We start from the raw sequence: 18,554 nt of genomic DNA, 5'->3' as shown, positions 1-18,554 counted from the left end.
TTAACCTCTGAGCCATCTCTCCAGCCCCAAGGGAGAAAAAGTTTAATCTGACTTACTATTCATGACTTCCCCATCATGAGCAGCTAGTCACATCCTAGCCATGGTTAAGAAGTAGAAAGCAGTATGGTGGCACACACCTAAACAAGAGGCAGGCTGATTTCTGTGAGATCAAGGTCAACATAGAGACTACTAGGCCATCCGGTGCTGCTTAGTGAGACCCTGTCTCAACAAACACACACACAAACAGAGCACAGCAGAGAGCAGTGCATGTATGTTCATTTCCCCTTCTACTCTGTACAGTCCAGGCTCCCCTGTCTGGGAAAGCCTCATCCACAGTTAAGATGTTGCTCGGAGGCCTACCTCTCAAGTGATTCTATGTGTGAGTGCCCTGCATGTGTACCTGTGTGCCCGTAGAGAACATCAGATCCCAATGTTCTTAACCACTGAGCCATCTCTCCAGCCCTCAACAGTAAACACTAGCCATCACTCTAGAGTCTCACTTTTTACCCTAGGCTGGCCTACACTGCAGTCCTTCTGCAGTCTCCTGAATGCTGGGATTATAAGTATGAATCGCTGCACCTGACTAGTAGAGATTGAACCCAGGGCCTAAAACTACTAGGGAATCTCTCTACCACTGAAATGCATCTCTAGCCCTTTTTTAGTTTTTTTGTTTGTTTTTGAGACAGGGTCTCACTATGTAGCCCTGGTTTTCCTGGAACTTACAATGTAGATCATGCTTTCCTTGAACTCACAGAGATTCACCTGCTTTATGCCTCCCAACTGCTGGGATTAAAGGTGTGAACACTATATCCACCCCACTCTTTTTTTTTTTTTTTTTTTTTTTTTTTTTTTGGTTTTTTCGAGACAGGGTTTCCCTGTAGTTTCTAGAGCCTGTCCTGGAACTAGCTCTTGTGGACCAGGCTGGCCTCGAACTCAGAGATCCGCCTGCCTCTGCCTCCCGAGTGCTGGGATTAAAGGCGTGCGCGCCACCACCGCCCGGCACCCCACTCTTTTTTTACTTTTTATTTTGAGATGGCTTCACTCTAGCACAGGTTGGGCTTGAATTTATGATCCTTCTGCCTTGGTCTCCTGAATAGTTGAGATTACGGGCCTGTGCAACCTGGTCTGGCTAAGCTTTGGACATTTTGTTACAGCAGCATAACATATACCCATCCTGACTGATAGACTTCTCCCTACCTCTGAATTTAATCTCCCCTAGGCCCTATGGTCTACACAGGGGATAGGGAACTGGGGTAGACTTGCTGAGGAATAGAACTTTACTGGGAACTTCTTTCTAGAACCTTAGACTTGCTCTTTTATTATGCTTGCTTTCCTACTAATTTGTTTCTGTTGTTTATTTTTTTAAAAATGGTCTGGTGGGGTTGGAGAGATGTTTGCTGTTAAAGAATAAGGACCTGAATTCATGTTCAGCATCCACTTAAAAGCCAGCTGTGCTCTCACACATGACTGTAATCCCAGCACTGAGAGTTGATGAGACAGTGAACTTCTGGGCCTTGCTGGCTACTAGCATAGTGGAAAAACACAAGTTCCAGGTTCAGTGAGAGAGCTTGCCTCAAAGGGACAAGGTGGAGAGTGACAGAGGAGGACACCAGATGTCTCCTGGCTTCCAGGTGCTCATGTGCACATATACCAAACACATGTCTCATAAACATATGCACACACATAAAACTAAACTGTCATGTAAACACCTAGGACATGCATTCACAGAGCAGTGGAAAGAATGGTTTTCAGAGGAGGGTGTGTTTGGGAAGAGGTCTCCGGCAGGAGGCACCAGACTATTAGACCTGACCAGTAAAGATGGGCTAGGTGACAGACAGTAGGCTGAAGGGGGACTTTGGTCTTTGGTTCATGGGTTGTAGAACATCAGTGTCTTGGGTTGAAGGCAAGGAGCGTATGCTGACGTAGAAGATAAGGTAGCAGACTGGGCCCAGGCCAATGGGGAAGATCCCTGGGTGCATATGCCATAGGTGAATGTAGAATCCGAGAGCTGAGGGCCTGAGCAATATCCTGGCTGACATCAGGGTGTGGGTTCAATATCAGAGGACAGTGAGGACCAGCTAACACCTATCAGCAAACCCCTATTTGAGAGGCTTATGCTGGAAGAGGGTCCACATTCCTTTCCTCCATCTCAGGAGACTTCAAAGACTACCTCATAATAAGGCTTTCTTGTCTTGAGTGACAGGGCTATGATTCACCCGTCAGATACTTGTGGGGCTGTGGCCTACTGCACAGGGGTGGCATATGCTCTGTGGCCTGGTGGAGTCTCTGACAGGGTGGTGGGGACACCATGAAGTAGATAGTGAGCAAGCTAGTTGAGATAGTACAGAGCATATCAGAAGGGCAGAAAAAGGAATAAAAATGAGAGTAGAGAGGGGCTCGGGAACAGGATGACATTGTAGCTTGAAATTAGAGAGTTAGGGAAGGTATACTGACGTAGCAGCAGGTGAGCTGGAACTTCCAGCAAGAAGTAGTGATCAGGGAAGAGCAGTGCAGGGACAACGATGCAAAAGCTCTGAGCTGGGAGTCTGCTTTGCTAACTGCAGTTTTGGGAACAGCAAGGAGATAGTGTGGCCAGAAGGAGTGAGAAAGCTGAGCCGACTGGGGAGTTCCAGGTTCCCTGAGGATTTGAGCAAGTTACATTCCATGATACAGTTCATTAGAGGCTCTGGAGGCCATAGGCACAGAGGTTGGGCCCCCATTAACATCTGCAAGAAATATGTAGGGGATGCCCCTGGCCTCTCAGGCCCTGGCTATTCTCACTTGACACAGGTTGAGAGCCACAAGCAGAAGGGTACTAGGGGAAGGTGCAGGGAGCCCATGACTGACTCCCAGCCAGTTCCCATGCTCCCACAACACCCTGGGATCACCATGTGACAATGCTAGCTGATGGGAAAGCCTGTGTGCTAGCACCCTGCTAAGAAGTCCTGAGCAGGTGGTGGCTGCATCAGGGGAGAATAGGTTAGACTCAGAGAGCAGAGACTAAGTGGTCTCTTGGCCTTGAGAAAGATACAGGCCTTCCTCTCTATGCCTTAACCTATTGAACAGCTGGTACCTGAACAGTGTGCCCCTTGGGCCTACCATAGACTTGCCCTTTCATTTCAGAGGTAGAAAAACTGAGGCAAGAAAGTGGCCACAGGCTGCTTTGAAGATACAAGGGCAACACTGGCCTCATCAGAGATAGAGCCCCCATGGGAACCTTTGCATCCCATAGGCATAGACCTTTGTGGTCATTTTCTCCAGAGACCCAGAGAGGGTTAAGGTCTCCTAGATCACTTAGCAAGTTCTTTGTTCACAATGGCCAGTCAGGGCCAGGTGTAGTTAGTTGTACATGTCTTTAATCCTGCAGGAACCAGTGTATCTCTGTTGTTTCGAGGTCAGTTGGAGTCTACATAGTGAGTTCCAAGTCAGGGTTACATTGTATGACTCTGGAAAAAAAAAAAGAAAAGCCAGCCTGCTGCTCAAGCTCTCCCAGGGAGCCCTGTGTACATGGGAGGCAGGAGGGGTCTTATTTCCTTCTCCTTCTCCCCACCCCCTCCCCAGATCCCTTCTCTCCATCACACGGTTTGTTTGGATAATGACTCACAGGAATGCAGCAAAAGCCTGAGTGTGGTATACTGGAAACCTCTCTAGGGGAAACAAGGCTGGGGGAGGGGTTTGAGAGGCCTAGGACAGGGAGCCCTGAGCCGAAAGGAGGCCCTCCTTCCCAATGGTGTTCTACAGCAGCTCATCTGGGTTCCAGCCCTTCCTTGTCCTTCCAGGTCTGTTTCCTCACTGCCACACAACTGCAGGGTAGGTATCCTTGTACCCTGATACACATTGGGCAACCAACAAGCACCTGTTGTGAACCAGACAGACCTTCCTTCCTCCTGGCCCAGTGCAGATGTAGCTTACTACCACACAATAGGGCCTGCTGCTAGGCTCTGCTAAGGTCAGGCTGGGATGGAGGAGGCGTGTCACCTATCCCCTCTCACAGAGCACATATGCAGCTGTCGTTCTCAGGTATGACCTTCATCTTCAGGGATGAAGAAAGAACTGCTGCTTCTGGCAGCAGAGCTTAGTATGCCTGGGAAGGCCCATCAGCTGGAGAGCATCTAGGACTGGTGGAAGGGACCATTGGGAAACACTGGGCAGCAGCAGCCATAGGGAAAACACTGGTTTCCTTGGAATTCACTGTCTCCTAGGCCACCCTTTCAAGGCCTGCAAGTGTATAGCCCCATGTGACCACACCCATGCTTTCTGTGGAAATTAAGTTTGGATTTTATGTGATCTCTCCTCACTCAGAAAGGCCACCTTGAGTAATAAAATGCAGATTGTGGCTGGAGATGCCATGTGTCTGCAGGTGGAGGACTGCCAGTGTCCAGTGTCTGGATGCTTATATTTTTCATGGACTTCTAGCATGTTGCATATTTTATTGGAAATTGCCCAGTTACTAGGCTGAGCTGCAACTCCATGCTAGGTGCTGAGGACATCAGTGAGTGAGATAGTGTTCCTTAGGGCTTCTATTTCAGCTAGAGAGAAGGTACCAGACAGTGTCAAGTGGTGAGTGTTTCAAAGAAAAAGCAGACCTGCTAGAAGAGAGTAGCTAGGAGTATACTTCAGGTGAAGGGAAGCCATCACAAAGGCCCTGAGGGGATTACACTGGTGTGTGCAAGGCACAAGGAGGCTAGTGTATCTGGAGCAGGGGAAACTGGCAGACAATGGGAGGAGGAGAGGCCACTGTACATTCCAAGTTCAGTATCTGTAATTCACAACCATGGAGGAGGTGACAGTGGATCCCTACCATCCTGGCCTTCCCAGCCCTGGCAGCACCACACATGCAGAGTACATAACATATAGGGGATGGGGACCATGGAAGGTTTTGAATAAGCAGGAAGAGGGTATGACTTCTGTTAAGTAGGCTGTGTGGCTGCCGTAAAGTGTAAAAGGGCACGGAGGTCAAGGAGCCTCTACACTAATAGTAGGGGGAGAGTGGTGTTCCTACGACTCTTGGCACAGGTATTGTGCATGCCTATCATCTTGGCTTTCAGAAAACTGAACATGGAGGAGAATCAGGAGGTCATAGTCCTTAGCTGTATAATAAGTGTGAGGCCAGTCCTGACTGCACGAGACTTTGGAGGGGGGTTCCCCCAAACTAACCAATGAACAAACAGAAAGAACCAAACCCCCTATACTTGTAAACATTAAGCATAAGTAAAGCCTTGGGGACCATAGAAATGGTTACTGCATAATTCTTGGTGGAAAAAGGAATTGAAAAGCATGCATCAAAAATATTAATGCTGAAGTCAGGTGTGGTAGCACACTTAGGAGTTTAAGGTCAGCTTGGTTTACACGGTGACCCAGGACAGCCAGGGTTATGTAGAGAGACATGTCTCAAAAAACCCAAATACTCAAAAAACAAAACAAAACAAAAACCAAAAGCCAACAGTACTGTGCCCAGGTGTGGGTGGCACACGCCTTTAATCCTAGCACTTGGGAGGCAAAGGCAGGCTGATCTTTGCATTCCAGGCCAGCCAAGGTCTCACAGTGAGATCTTAAACAAACAAAACAATAATGGATGTGAAAGGCCAGAGAAACGTCTAGAAAAACATGATAGGATGGTTTTGCTCATGACCTCACATCTATTATGGTAGTCTGCTTAAGACTTGTGCAAGATCAAGCCATTTGATATTCTAGTATGGAAGCTCCCTAACTGAGGAGCTTCTGAAGGAAGGAGACTTGGTATGGCCTCCTGATAGGTCACTCAAGCTCCACTGTATGGTTCCACACCCATGAATATATGCTTAGCATACATTTGACTCTGGTGGTTATTTTTTAAAAAAAGTTGGGAGGGAATAAGGAGATAGGGATGAATCTTGGCAGAATTAGGAAGAGAAATGAGGTGAATATGATTAAAACACAATTTAAGAAATCCTCAAAAATTAATAAAAATATGTTTAAAAGACTAAAACAAAGGAACGAAGAAGGTTAAAATTAATGAGTTCAAGTGTATCTGACTTTGCACTGATAATGCTCTAATTTTATTTATGTATTTGTCACTGCATATACAAGATTTTAAGTAAATTCCATCCAAAGACAGAATGAGAAAGAAAGGTCCAGAGCTGGCAAGTGTGTGGAGTGTGATGATTGTGGGCTGGGCTGGGGAGGGAGGAGACCTGGACTAGCACCAGCAGCATTCTGAAACGTGATGGTAGGAATAGTTGAGCAGCTCGGGATGAACCAAGCCCCTCTTGACTTGTGCATTTTATTTGAAGTGTTGGATATCAAATCCAGAATCTCATGCAGACTGCACAAATGTTCTTTCGCTGTTATATCCCAGCCCTTAAAGAAGTGAGGTTTCTAACATGTGAACTATACCTCAGTTGAAGGCATTTTAGTGATGAAAATTTCTAATTCAGATTGAAGTATGTAGAAGAAATGACTAGAAAGAGTTGACAGATATATGTAGGCAGAATACTATATACATAATAAATAAATCTTTAAAAAAGAAGAGTTGACAGAAACTCATGGAGTGAGGGAAGCTTGGAACTTTTGTTTTCTATTTTTTTTGTACTTCCTTCTTTAAAAAAAAATTAAAAGTTAAAAAAAAATTAAAAGTAGGTATTCCTTTAGAAAAGTAACTATTCTGTGGCTTCTCCTCCAGTCCTGCTGTGTGAGCTTCTGGAGCAGCAGTGCTTGCTCTGGCCTAGTTCCGGCCTTCTGGAATCCACTCCTGCCCATGTGGCCCTGTTGGAGTCCCAAGGCCCTGGCTGCCATCAGTCCTCTCTGATAGTGCCCAGCTTCTGGCAGCTGCAACCTTCTCTGCTTACATGGCTTCCTCCACAGGCCACTCACACCACAGTTGCTGCTTGCACCTTCCATTTCTGGGCAGCTCTGCCAGTAAGCAGACTCTTCCTTATTTGGAGGTAGAATCTCACCCTGGCTGCCACCTTTCTCAGCTTGAGCCCCTTTGAACCCCAGTTTCTGGCCTGATCAAAGGGCCTCCATTGGCCATTTGAAAAGATAGACACTGTAGCCAGACCACGTGTTGGTGGTCACTCAGCATTGGGACCAAGTATAGGAGCTTTTGACTTGAAAGCACAGTTAAACAGGATTTCCAAAATCAGTGTTAAGACCATCACCACAAAACTGGAATTCAATATTGAGCTCAAATGGAAGACTCAGATCTCACAGAGGAGGAAATGACAGTTGTCAGTAGTGACATTTATTGAGGTCTCATTCCATGGCAAACCCCATCGTGACTAATTTCTATTAATTCTTTACATGATGAATTCCCTGCTATTTTCCCATTTTAAAGGTAAAGAAACAGGTTTAGGAACACTGAACTTCAGTTTCCACACTAACATATTTGGAAAATTATATTAACTTTTCATTACTATAACATGATACTTTAGATGGGCTACTTTAATAGAGGCTTGGTTTGGACTCACACTTTTGGACTCATGGGAAGTATGGGTCTAAACAGCATTGCACAGACCCTGGTGTATCATAGGATGGTGGCAGCATGTATATCTCTGGTTCTGGTCTTTCTTATCTCTCTAAAAGCCATCAGGACACAATCATGAGATTTTTATTTCATTGATCTAATCAAACCTAACATTTCTCAAAGGCTCCACCTCCAAATGCCACAGTGGATTAAGTTTCTATTTCCTCATGGATTTGTCTGGTGTCTTAGTTACTGTGTAGAGACACCATGACCAAGATAACTTATAGAAGAGTTTACTGGGGGCTTTCTTGCAGTTTCAGAGGGTGAGTCCGTGACCATCGTGGTGGATAGCATGGCATCCAGCAGATAGGCATGGTACTGGGCCAGTAGCTGAGTGGTTCCATCTGATCTATAAGCATAAGGCTAATTTGGGAATGGTGTGGGTTTTTGAAACCTCAAAGCCCATCTCTAGTGACACACCTCCTTCAACAAGGCTACACATCCCAATCTTTCTCAAATAGTTCTACTAACTGGGGATCAAACATTTAAATATATGAGCCTGTGGGGATCATGCTCCTTCAAAACATCACAACCGAAGACTTCAGGGGGGTAAATTCCTTCATGAGTTGGGAGGAAATCAACTATATTCAAACCAAAGGCCCACCAACAAACAGCCTTAGAGTGAGAGACAGGCCTGGGAGAAACATGGCTGGCAGACTTGGTTATCAACCCTGCCCATTCTGCAAATAAGGGTCTAGGATCCCTATTCTCACCTCACCCAGGTGGGCCAGAGAGGCCTCTTCTCAGGAGCGTCACCAGCATTTAGGAAGAGATAGCAGTGCCACCATAGTTTTGGCCTTCACGGGACAGACCATGCATTATGTTCTGAGACTTTGGAGCCTTCAGTGAGTGGCTTGGCCTCCCAGCTACCTAGACCTACGTCTCTCTTTTGCTCTCCAGGCTGCAGTTTCAACATTGCTCTGGAGGACTCTGAGCACATGCCTCAGAAGATTGCTGTGAGGGCCTATGGGGGAATGTCTGGAAGAATGGGCAACCGGCTCTGAATATCACTCTTCCTTTAAAAAAAATTATCACACTTACACCATGGCAGTCAGTTCTCTCATTCCACCTTGTGTATCCTGGGATTGAACCAGGTCTTCAGGCTTGGTAGCAGACACCTCTACCTGCTGAGCCATCTCACTGGCCCCAACTACCTTTCCTTTGAACGCAACCCAGGCAATTCTGGGAGGAAGCTAAGCTGGGTAGAAAACTGGAGCAACAGACATCCCGATCTCTTCCTCCTCTTCCCAGATTTGTGGAAGATATTCATACAGCTAACTATGAAAGTCCTCCTCAGGAACTCTGTCTGGCCTTCCAGGGACAAGTTCTTTTTATGGTACTAGGAACTGAACCCAGGGCTTTGAGCATACTAAACCAAGGGTCAGGTTTCTGTGTTTGTTGTTTGGTTGTTTACACAGCCTTGCAGTATAATTATATTGACCTAGAACTGGCAAGCCTCCTGCCTCTACCTTCTGAAAGTTGAGATGACAGGCCACACCAGGGTCAGTTTTGATCAGAACAGCCATCTTTCCTTCCTAGGTGTAATTTAGATCTCTGCATGTTCAGGTAGCTCTCCATCCTAGTCCTAGATGCAGGCTCTGCGGGTATTCTTCCCTGTGCCTTTGCTCTCCCAGTCTTCCATAGTCCTCACTGCCTCGGAGCCAGGAGAAGTCCATGGGCAGCATTCCTATTGCCACATATCAAAGAAAGCTGGAGGGCCTGAGCTTTCCAGAGATGCCCAAAAGTTAAGGAACTCTGATCCTGGGAGTGGCAGTGTGAAGGCATATGGTTCACACCTGTGTATATAAGGTACGCCCTCCCTTACATTAGAGGAGTCTGCATATCCAGAATGTGCACATGTCATATTTATTTTATTTACTGACAGAGACTCACTTTATAGTCCAGACTGGCCTCAAACTTGCAGCAGTCTTCCTGCCTTGGCCTCCTAAGTGCTGCAGTTGCACTGGTATGCCACCACACCATGCTGCTGCTTTGTTTTGTTTTGTTTTTATGTGCCATATTTAGGTAGACTCCTGTACATATCTCTGCATATCCGAGTGTCTCCACCTCTGAACCTTCTTTCAGCCTGCTGCTGTTTGACATGGCTGGCCCCCAGGCCTCTAACCCTCTGTGAGATGAGTCTGACTATACCATTTCTTTAGTTCTTTCCAAGTCTTCTCCCTACCAAAGAAAGAAAAGTCTGTGACTGTTGTTAGGCCTCAGAAGGCATGGCCAGGACCTGGCCTACCATCCCATACTTGGGCTTTCCTCAGTTTCCTGGGCCCTGAAGGAGAGGTAGAGGAAGGCATCATCATTGTTCCCATTCTTGGGCACCTGGGCTGAGTGGCATCCAGGTGAGGGGCAGTTATTGTGGCAGCCCAACCTAACTCAATCCAGGTGGTATGTACACACGCTGGCTTCTGAGCAGCCATTTGTACATAGGTTTTGACAGCGCCTCTCCAATATAGGCACTAAGCTTTTCTTCTGGAAGCCTCCAGATTTATTATTTAGGGGTCAGTGCCTGCAGGTGAAGCCTAGAGGTGAAGGAAGAAGCTCTTTGGGCTTTGGGGGAAAAATAGAAGGTTTGGACACCTGGAAAGGAAGACTAGCTAGGTGAGGAAGGAAGAGAGTGAGAGCCAATGAAAGGCAGAGGAAGGTAGAGCAGAGAGAGAAGGGCTGACAAAACCATGGTGTAAGTGTCAGAGTGGCGGCCTCAAGGGTGGGCAGGGTCTCCTCTATCTTAACCTAAGCAGTAGGCCCCTTCTGAATTCTCTACACATCCTCAGGTCTGGGTTCCAAGCTAATCTACTGCCATAGCTCTGCTTCACTATTTACCTGCGCCAGGTATGGTTAACATGCTGGGGAGACAGCAGTGAGCATGGGAGTGTTGTAGGCATACGCTGCCAGCCTGTGCCTTACTGTCCACATTAGAACCCTCGAATGTGGTAAAGGCATATGTGGCCTGGCGAGGCTATCCTCTGGGTCTAGACATGGGTAACAGCCCAGATGGCCGCCTCCTTTACCTCTGGGCCTCTGTAGCCTCTGGTACCAACCAAATAAGTTTGGAGGCTTCTGGAAGTTCACTTAGGCCTGTGATAAAAGAAAAGTTAAGCAGCTGCACCCTGGAAGCACTGCTGAGACCCTAAATGGAAACATTAGCTTAGATTACTCAGGAAGTGACTCAGGGGTTCAGAAGTGATGCTTTAGATGCTAGAGTTCTTCAGGGTTAGACTGAAAAGTCTGTGTTTTAGGATTTGCCCCATATGAGCCTAGAGTGCCACTGGCTGCCCCTCGTGACCTCAACAAGCTAGTGACGAAGGTTGGATAGGCTGGCAGATGGTTAAGAGAACCACAGGAAGATCAGAGTCGGCTGAGAGGGAAGGCTGCTGAAGAGAGCTTGCTCTAGGGTGATACCTGCTTTTTTTACTTACATCAGAGATCCCAGCCCAGGGCAGAGGCAGAGATGCACTTATGTCCCTAAGTAGAAGCAGTGGTCATCTGGGCATCCTTCTGCTTGCTTTTGCCAGCACCAACCCTAGGTACCCAGCTGTTTTTCTGATCCTCAGTCTCAGCCTGTGGCATCTGGGGAGGAAGGTAGGCTGGGAACTACATGGACTGTTTGAAAATGTCCCACAAACTAGGAATTGGGATGCCCACATTCCCAGTGGCATCACCACCAGATGAGATTCAAAGTTCTTTGCTTTCAAAGAGAAACATGTTCTCTGTGTTCTCCTCCACTAGGGAGTGTTAGCAGCAGAGGGTTCTAATGTGGACAGTAAGGCACAGGCTGGCAGCGTATGCCTACAGCACTCCCATGCTCACTGCTGTCTCCCCAGCATGTTAACCATACCTGGCGCAGGTAAATAGTGAAGCAGAGCTATGGCAGTAGATTAGCTTGGTTGGTTTGAGAATACATTAGACCCACAGGGAGGGATGTCTGACAGCTGACCTGGGTTGATACACTCATAAAATGATACTGAGGCTCAGAGGTGGTAAGGTAACAGGTTATTCATGTTGGACCCAGGCAGAAGATTATTCATTCATAGGACAGTCAATGACTGCATAGAGAGAAGATCCTTGAACACAGTAGGTCCTCAGCACTTAGCTGCCAAACCAGTAGTAAATGGACACCTTTGCCACCTGGAAGTTACAAGGGCATCATTTGGACGTTACTGACGCAGTCCCTGAAATGGAGAGGCTATACAGAGATTGGAAATTGCTACCCCTCCCCAAAATATATGCAGAACACATGTAAAACTCCAACGAAACAAACAGTAAAACATCAGGCTTATTTCTGAGCCCAGCCTTACAGACTTTTAGCCTGCAGCTATCAGCCCAGGGCTGTTTTGAATTTGACTTCGGAATCTTATGACATCTACTTATCTTGGTTGTGTGGGTGTTCTTCTCTTCTTGTGTCTGCGGAAGTGTCCCTTGGCTAACCTTATCCCTGGTGGTCTTGTCCTTTGTGCCATGTCCCTGTACCCCACTGTCCCAGACTTCTCTGTGCTCCTGCTTAAGTTCTCAGCCTTTCCACTGCTTTCTAACTTCCCTTTCAGTGTGCAATAAAGCAGCTGTTCAGATAGCCGTAGGCAACTGTGAGGCTGGCTGGTCAGGAGCTACCAAGAGGTTGCCAGCTCAGTAGGGTCTGCCACTCTGCTGTCCCTAGCCAGGACTCACTTAGTGGGAGGTGGAGTCTAAGGCTGGGGACACAGGAAACTCCTGCTGTACAGCCCTACACTTGGCCACCCCTTGCATGAAAGTGATTGGTGCTGCAGGCCAGTGCTGCCTGCTACCACACAGAACCCTGTCAGCAGAATCTTAGGGAACAAGCCAGAGGGTGGACTCATGCAATTTTATTTTATTTTTGGTTTAGTTTCCCTCACCTCCATCCCCAACAGAGTTTCTCTGTGTAGCCTTGGCTATCTTGGAATTCACTCTGTAGACCAGATTGTCCTCAAACTCACAAGATCCGCCTGCCTCTGCCTCCCAAGTGCTGGGATTAAAGATGTGCGCCACAACCACCTGGCCCTCATGCAGTTTTAAATGTGAGTCTTGACTGTCACTTTATAAATACACATTGAGTTGTGAATACCACATGCCAGATACTGTACCGGGCAGAAGTGAATACAGCCTCTCTTGACCTTTCTAGTTGGGAACTCCACTGAGTAAAGAGAGGCCTAGACCAAATAAGTACTCCTCTTTTCTTGGGGACAAGTCACCAACCACTACCTCATTCCTTTAGATCCTTAGGGATTCTGAAGAGTACTTCTGGCTAGGTGAGTTATGTAGCCTGACTGAACTCCAAGTTTCTGCATGCATACACACACACACACACACACACACACACACACACACACACACACACACCACCTCCAGTCTAAGTGGTTATAAGTTCCTAGAGAAGCCCTGGGCTGAATCAAGGTCACAGATGGAAGGCCTGGTATAGCCTCACTCACTCACCATCATTCATCACCAAATACTTACTGAATGTCTACCAGGCACCACCCTAGCAATGGAGGACACACCAAGGAACAACCAGGAAAGCCACCTACAAAACAAACAGGAAAATTACATGCCACTTAGAAGTGGGAAAGTGTTCCAGGCAGAGGGACCAGCATGTACAGTAAGAAGGGGCATCACAATGAGGCCAGAGGGTAGGATATGACATCAGGAAATTCATAACGGCCTGTGTAAAGGTACCATCAGCAACCGGGAACACTGAAGAGTCAGGCTAGCAGGGAAGGGGATTGGAGAGGTGACTCAACCAGAGGACCTGAATTTGGTTTCTAGCACACACATGGTGGTTTGAAACCTTCTGTAACTCCAGTTCCAAAGGAAATCCAACAACTTCTTCTTATCTGCACAGGCACCAGGCATACTCATGGTACACAGACATATATGCAGGCAAAACACCCATATACATAAAATAAAATTTAAATTTCTTATTTTAAGTGTATGAGGTTTTTGCCTGTATGTATGTATGTGCACTGCATGAATGTCTGGCGCTCAAAAGAGACCAGAGGAGGGTGTCTGAAGCCTTGGAACTGGAGTTACAGATGGTGATGGGCCTCCATGTGGGTGTTGGGAATTGAACACAGCCCCACTGGGAGAGCAGTCAGTACATGTAACTTCTGGGTCATCTCTCCTGTCTCTTCCTCCCTTAAATCGTTTTTTAATTACAAAAATAAAATTTAAGAAGCAGGGAAGAAAGTGAGCCTCAGCCCATATTACCATCTCTGTGCACATCTTGCAGGCTTGGTTTTACAAGTGATTGCAGAGAGGAGGTAGGTAAGTCAGGAAGTGCTGTTGGTGGTTCCCAGCATGGATCTGTGGTATCAGCACACTTGATAGTGCCCACAGTATGCCTTATGGTTCATAACTCCTTAGGACTTAGTGACACAGGTTCCCAGGCCAGGTCATTGAAGACCAACACTAAATATCCGTTAGTGCATTTTAAAGCTGGAGAGATTTATTGGAGAGATCCTTCAAGTTTCATCCTTGGCAAAGCTCTGTTCTTCAGGTGACTAACGAGGTCCTTTATTGCATAGTAGGGCCAGAGGAAACTCAGAAATGCCAAGCATGGCTGCAAATGCTGATGCCCAGTAAAGAGAACAGAGTACAGAGAACCTGTACAGGGCTCTGGACAGTCACTTGATAAGGAAATTTGGTTTGTTGTTTCTTTTTGTCTGAGAGAGGGTCTCAAGTATTGCAGCCTGGCCTCAAACTTGCAATATAGCAGATGGCCTTGAATTCCTGCCTCTGTCCCCCAAGTGCTGGGATTCTAAGTCTGTCCCTTTATGCCTGACTTGGAATCTGTTTTAAAGCATCTTCCCATTCCAATGGCAGGCTTGCGATGACTTTCAGGACAAGGACCAGGAGGCACAACAATGGTGTCATACACTCTTTCCTAGGCTTTACCAGGTTGTAGGGAGGGCTGGGGAGAAACAGCATCACCTCCCGCTAGCTTAGTTGGCACACCACCATGAGCAGGGTGGGGTGAGAAGGGGAATGGAGACTTCTGTAGGTGCAGGGTGGTCTTTAGACTACTGACCCCAAGTGCAGAAAAGGTAGCTCCTTTCCATAGAGCAGGATAGGTGCCTCCTGAGGAGGAAGAGAAGGTGTGGGGGAATGGGACCTGGGTAATCTTGGCTTGGAAAACCTGGATGGGTACCTGAATAGATGTACAGATGCATAAATGAATGGATGGATAGATAGGAGTGGATGAGTGGATGGCTGCATGGGCAGGGAGTGGCTTGGAAAAGGACTGGCTAGCAAAACTCTTCAGTCCGAGACTGTGCTGCACTTCCATCATGTTCTAAGGGTCTGCCTTTAGCATGGTCGCAGGCCCACCCCCTCCTCTGAGGTCCAGTCTCAAAAGTCCTAGTCTTCTTTGTCTCATCGTGTTTTCTGGCTATCTTCAGGCACTACCTCCCTCGACTCTTGCTCCCGGGATACCTTAGGCTCTCCCAGTGTCGCCACCTCCTTCCCCCTCAAACCCTAAACCTCTAGGTCTGTGGGGTCGGTAGGTGCCAGGATTTCCGAGGTGCATCTCTGGTACAATGAAGGGAAGCTCGTCATGAAGGTCCCCCTCTACCTGCCTCTCTACACCTACGCACACATACACCCACGCGTCGTTTTGTGCCCCAACCCCAGTACTACTTGTTCGCACATTAAACAGGTATTCTGCCACTGTGGATCCTCTAAGGCCAGCTTCTGCCTGTCAGGCTTCAGACCCTACGCGATCACAGGCAGCCTAAGATCCTTGCGTGTGGCCAGAGCACGCACAGGCGCAATGTCCGTACTTTTTCAGTCTCGTGGCCCTACACAGCAGCCAGCCCTGTCGCAAACAAGCCCACACGAATACACAACGCCCTCGGAACACAGCCCACGCAGGCAGCCCCGCCCACGCAGTCACACTACCACCTATAAACAATCGCACACAAACACCACCCCCACGCAACCACTGCATCACTCAGCCCCTCTGAGACCTACCGGCATGTTCAGAGGCTGGTTTCTAGTTAATCCCACCCCCCATCCCCAGCCCGTGACATTCACACGTAGGGCAGAACAGAAATTTATAGCCACACTGATACACGGTCCTGAACGCACAGCCAAGGGCTCACCCGTGGGCTCGTAAGTCACTGGAAAAAATATTAAAGCGTTCCCTCCCTTCTAGCTTTGGTACGCACGCGCGCGCGCACAGCACCCCCCCTCCCTCCCTACCCCCACCCTGTCTTTAGGCGCCTAGGAACCTCGCAGCCGTGACCTGGCCTTAGCGGTGAGAGCCGCGGGAGCGTCTCCGCTGCGCCCCCTCCTCCCGCTCGCACCCAGTTTACCACTCCTCTTCCCTGCCCCCTCCTTCTTCTCCCCTCCTCCGCGTCTGGGGCGCGGGCTGCGCGCAGCCAAGCCCCCTTGTCGCGTGCCCCTCCCCGCGCGCGCCCTTCGCCCGCAGCGTGCTAGCCCAGTGGATGTGGCCACAAGGCCGTCTCTAATTACCTCCTGTCCCCCGGCGGCCGGTGAATAATGGCTACTGAGGGCACTCGCAGGCGCTGCTGAGCAGGAAGCGAGGGACTAGAGAGGCGCGGCGCGCACGGGAGCGCGAAAGAGAGGAGCGAGCCCAGCACCGCCGCTTGCGGCGCGCAGAGAAAGGAATCGTGTGAGCGCTCACATTTTTTTCTCCCAAGGATCTCATCTGGCCGTCGGGTACTGGAAGAGGCGAGGGGGAGAGCGCACCATAGCAGAGAGACGGCAAGAGAAAAGGGAGACTACGAGACGCGCCGCGTCGGCTCCCCGAGACCCAGGAGGAGCCCGCAGGTATTGTTGGCGGTGGAGCTTTGTGTCTTAGGCGGGCTGCTCCGGGCGAGGGCTCCCTGAATCCCGGCTGGCCACCACACTCTGACCAGCAGCGAAGCGGGGCTGCTGATGGGGGTCGCCGCGGGCACCCCTCCCACCGCGCCGCGATCCTTGTTGGAGTTGCGGGTTTGCGTGTTTGAAGGGTTTCTATGTGGGTGGAGGGGATCAGTCTAGGAGAAGGAATTTCTTTTCTTTTCTTTCTTTCTTTCTTTTTTTTTTTTTTAATGGCCGCAGCAGTTAGGTTGTGATGGGGATTCTCCCCTCCCTTTTGCTCCACAATGCCTTGGTGAGCGGTCTCGGCAACCGAGCTACCCGTGGAAGAATTGGGGCTGAGATGTCGCGGCGGGTAGCCGCAGATGGGGATGCTGGAGAAGGAAGGAGTTCATCTCAAGTTCGCAATCTGTGTCCGGAAGCTGGTCTGGCCTGGGAGGGCGTTTCGAGCACCGGTCCTACTGTGAGCAACCAGTGAGAAACTTCCCGAGAGTACTGTCTCCCGGGGGACAGTTCCTTGGCGCCTCTTGGCACTACTACTGCCCTGTCCTCTCAGCCTAGGAGCGTTTAAGGTTGCCCCCCCCCCTTCCCGACAGCTTCCGGATCTGGTGGACTGATCAGCTTCAAACACTTTCCCTAGATACCCCTCCTCATTCCCTGTAGAGTGCCCTCTGTCCTGCACCCGCCTGCCGAAACAGCCGAGTGGCCAACCTGACAATAAAATCTCATGCCTTTGCAGTGAGGGGCAGGGGTCATGACTCAGCCTCTCCTATGACTGCTGACCCTGGGCCCTAGGCAGGGGAAGGGACTCCCCCTTTCTTCCTTGTTTGGGTTAGAGAGGTTACCACTGGGAGGTGTAGAGAGGAAACAAGTAGGGGTGCCCAGCAGGGTGAGTTGGGGTGTACTGGCTGGGTTGTGGAGTCTGCCTGCTCAGGCTTGACGATTGGCTGAAGCCTTTGGGCACGTAGAAGGGCCGCTCCAACCTCAGCCTCCTCCCCTCCTGTACAATGCAGGCTGAGAGGTGATCCCGGAGGTGATGTGCTTATGTGACGAAGTGCTTGGCTTCCTGAAACCCACAGCAGACATCCCTGCTCTGGTGACCCAGAGATCTGATACCTGTACCTCTCCCTGGATGGAATGGGGAGGGGAGTGATAAGAACAGTTAGAGTCATGGGAAAGGAGGTCTATCCTGAAGAATTCCTGGGGACTGCAGTCCAGAAAGGGGAGGGCTCAGCTCCAAGGGAGAACCTCTGGGTCAGGCCTTGGCACTCTAAGCTGTCAGATCTTTTCACTTTGGGTTTGTGGAGGGATGTGGGGCTAGCTGGGCATTATGAACCCCAGCTTTGATAGATTCCTAGTTGAGCAAGCTCAGGGGTAAGGGGGCTGAGGTCCAGATACCACAGGCTGGCTGTTCTTTTCTCTCCCTAAAGACAAGGTTCTTGGGGGAGCACAGAGGAACATTGGGGTTAGGGAACTGGACTGTCTTTAGATTGCTCTGTGGTTGGGTCCAGGAACCCAAAGAGTTAACCTTTCCTTTAGAAATTTGTCAGTCCCTAAACAACAGAGAAACGTTGTTAGCCCCTCCATGCTAGCAGCATAACACTGCCTGGCTGGAACTGCAGCTCCAGACCCCGCATTCCCTGTACACGGCAGCTGCAGTCTGCCATTGACTGGGCAGGAGGCATGCTGGTTCCTCATTTAGGGACCGAATAGGAGACCCAAGGCATAGCCTGGGGAAGGTCAGACAGCCAAGCTGTGGCCTTGTGGCTCAAGGGAAAGAGGTTACAAGCCTGGGTCATGGAAACTGGGGGGGATGTCATCATGGGGGCTGGGTTTAGGAAGAAAACCTCCCTGACCCTCTGCCTTACCTATACCCACACCTTCACCCTGACAGCTGAAGGCCTGGGTCTTCTAGAGTGGCTTTCTGACCCCCAGGGTAGACTGACAGCAGATGAGACAGGCTGGAGATAAGGGCTCTGGGAAACGGGGTTCATTTTACGAGGTTTGTTACCTACTCCTCAACCCCAGTGCACAAGCACTTTGGAGAGTTGTGTGTGATGAGGGAGGGCTGGGGATACAGCATGGGGGAAGGGAGTTGACTGTCTACCCTGCCCTGGACATGACCTCCATTTCCTTTAGGCAAAAGCTATTCTCATAGAACCTCAGAGCCAGGCACACTGCAGACAATAATGTTTGGTATTTGGCT

General features: G+C 49.1%; 1 protein-coding gene across 3 annotated transcripts in view; it reads left to right on the top strand.

Annotated features, from left to right (window-relative positions):
* Positions 1-18,554, top strand: part of Rai1 (retinoic acid induced 1) — a 99,628-nt gene that overhangs the window by 18,856 nt on the left and 62,218 nt on the right. For 2 of the 3 annotated variants that reach the window (XM_038327346.1, XM_038327345.1), the window contains exon 3: positions 16,189-16,318. The gene's annotated coding sequence lies outside the window, so the exon portion shown is untranslated. Of the gene's footprint in view, positions 1-16,188; positions 16,319-16,591; positions 16,812-18,554 lie in introns of all 3 variants that reach the window. The other variant, XM_038327344.1, reaches the window with a different exon arrangement.

The sequence above is a fragment of the Arvicola amphibius genome, chromosome 4 (assembly GCF_903992535.2).
Source record: "Arvicola amphibius chromosome 4, mArvAmp1.2, whole genome shotgun sequence".
Lineage (NCBI taxonomy): Eukaryota > Metazoa > Chordata > Mammalia > Rodentia > Cricetidae > Arvicola > Arvicola amphibius.
The sequence above is the reverse complement of the archived record's forward strand: the minus strand, read 5'-3'. Positions and strand labels throughout refer to the sequence as shown.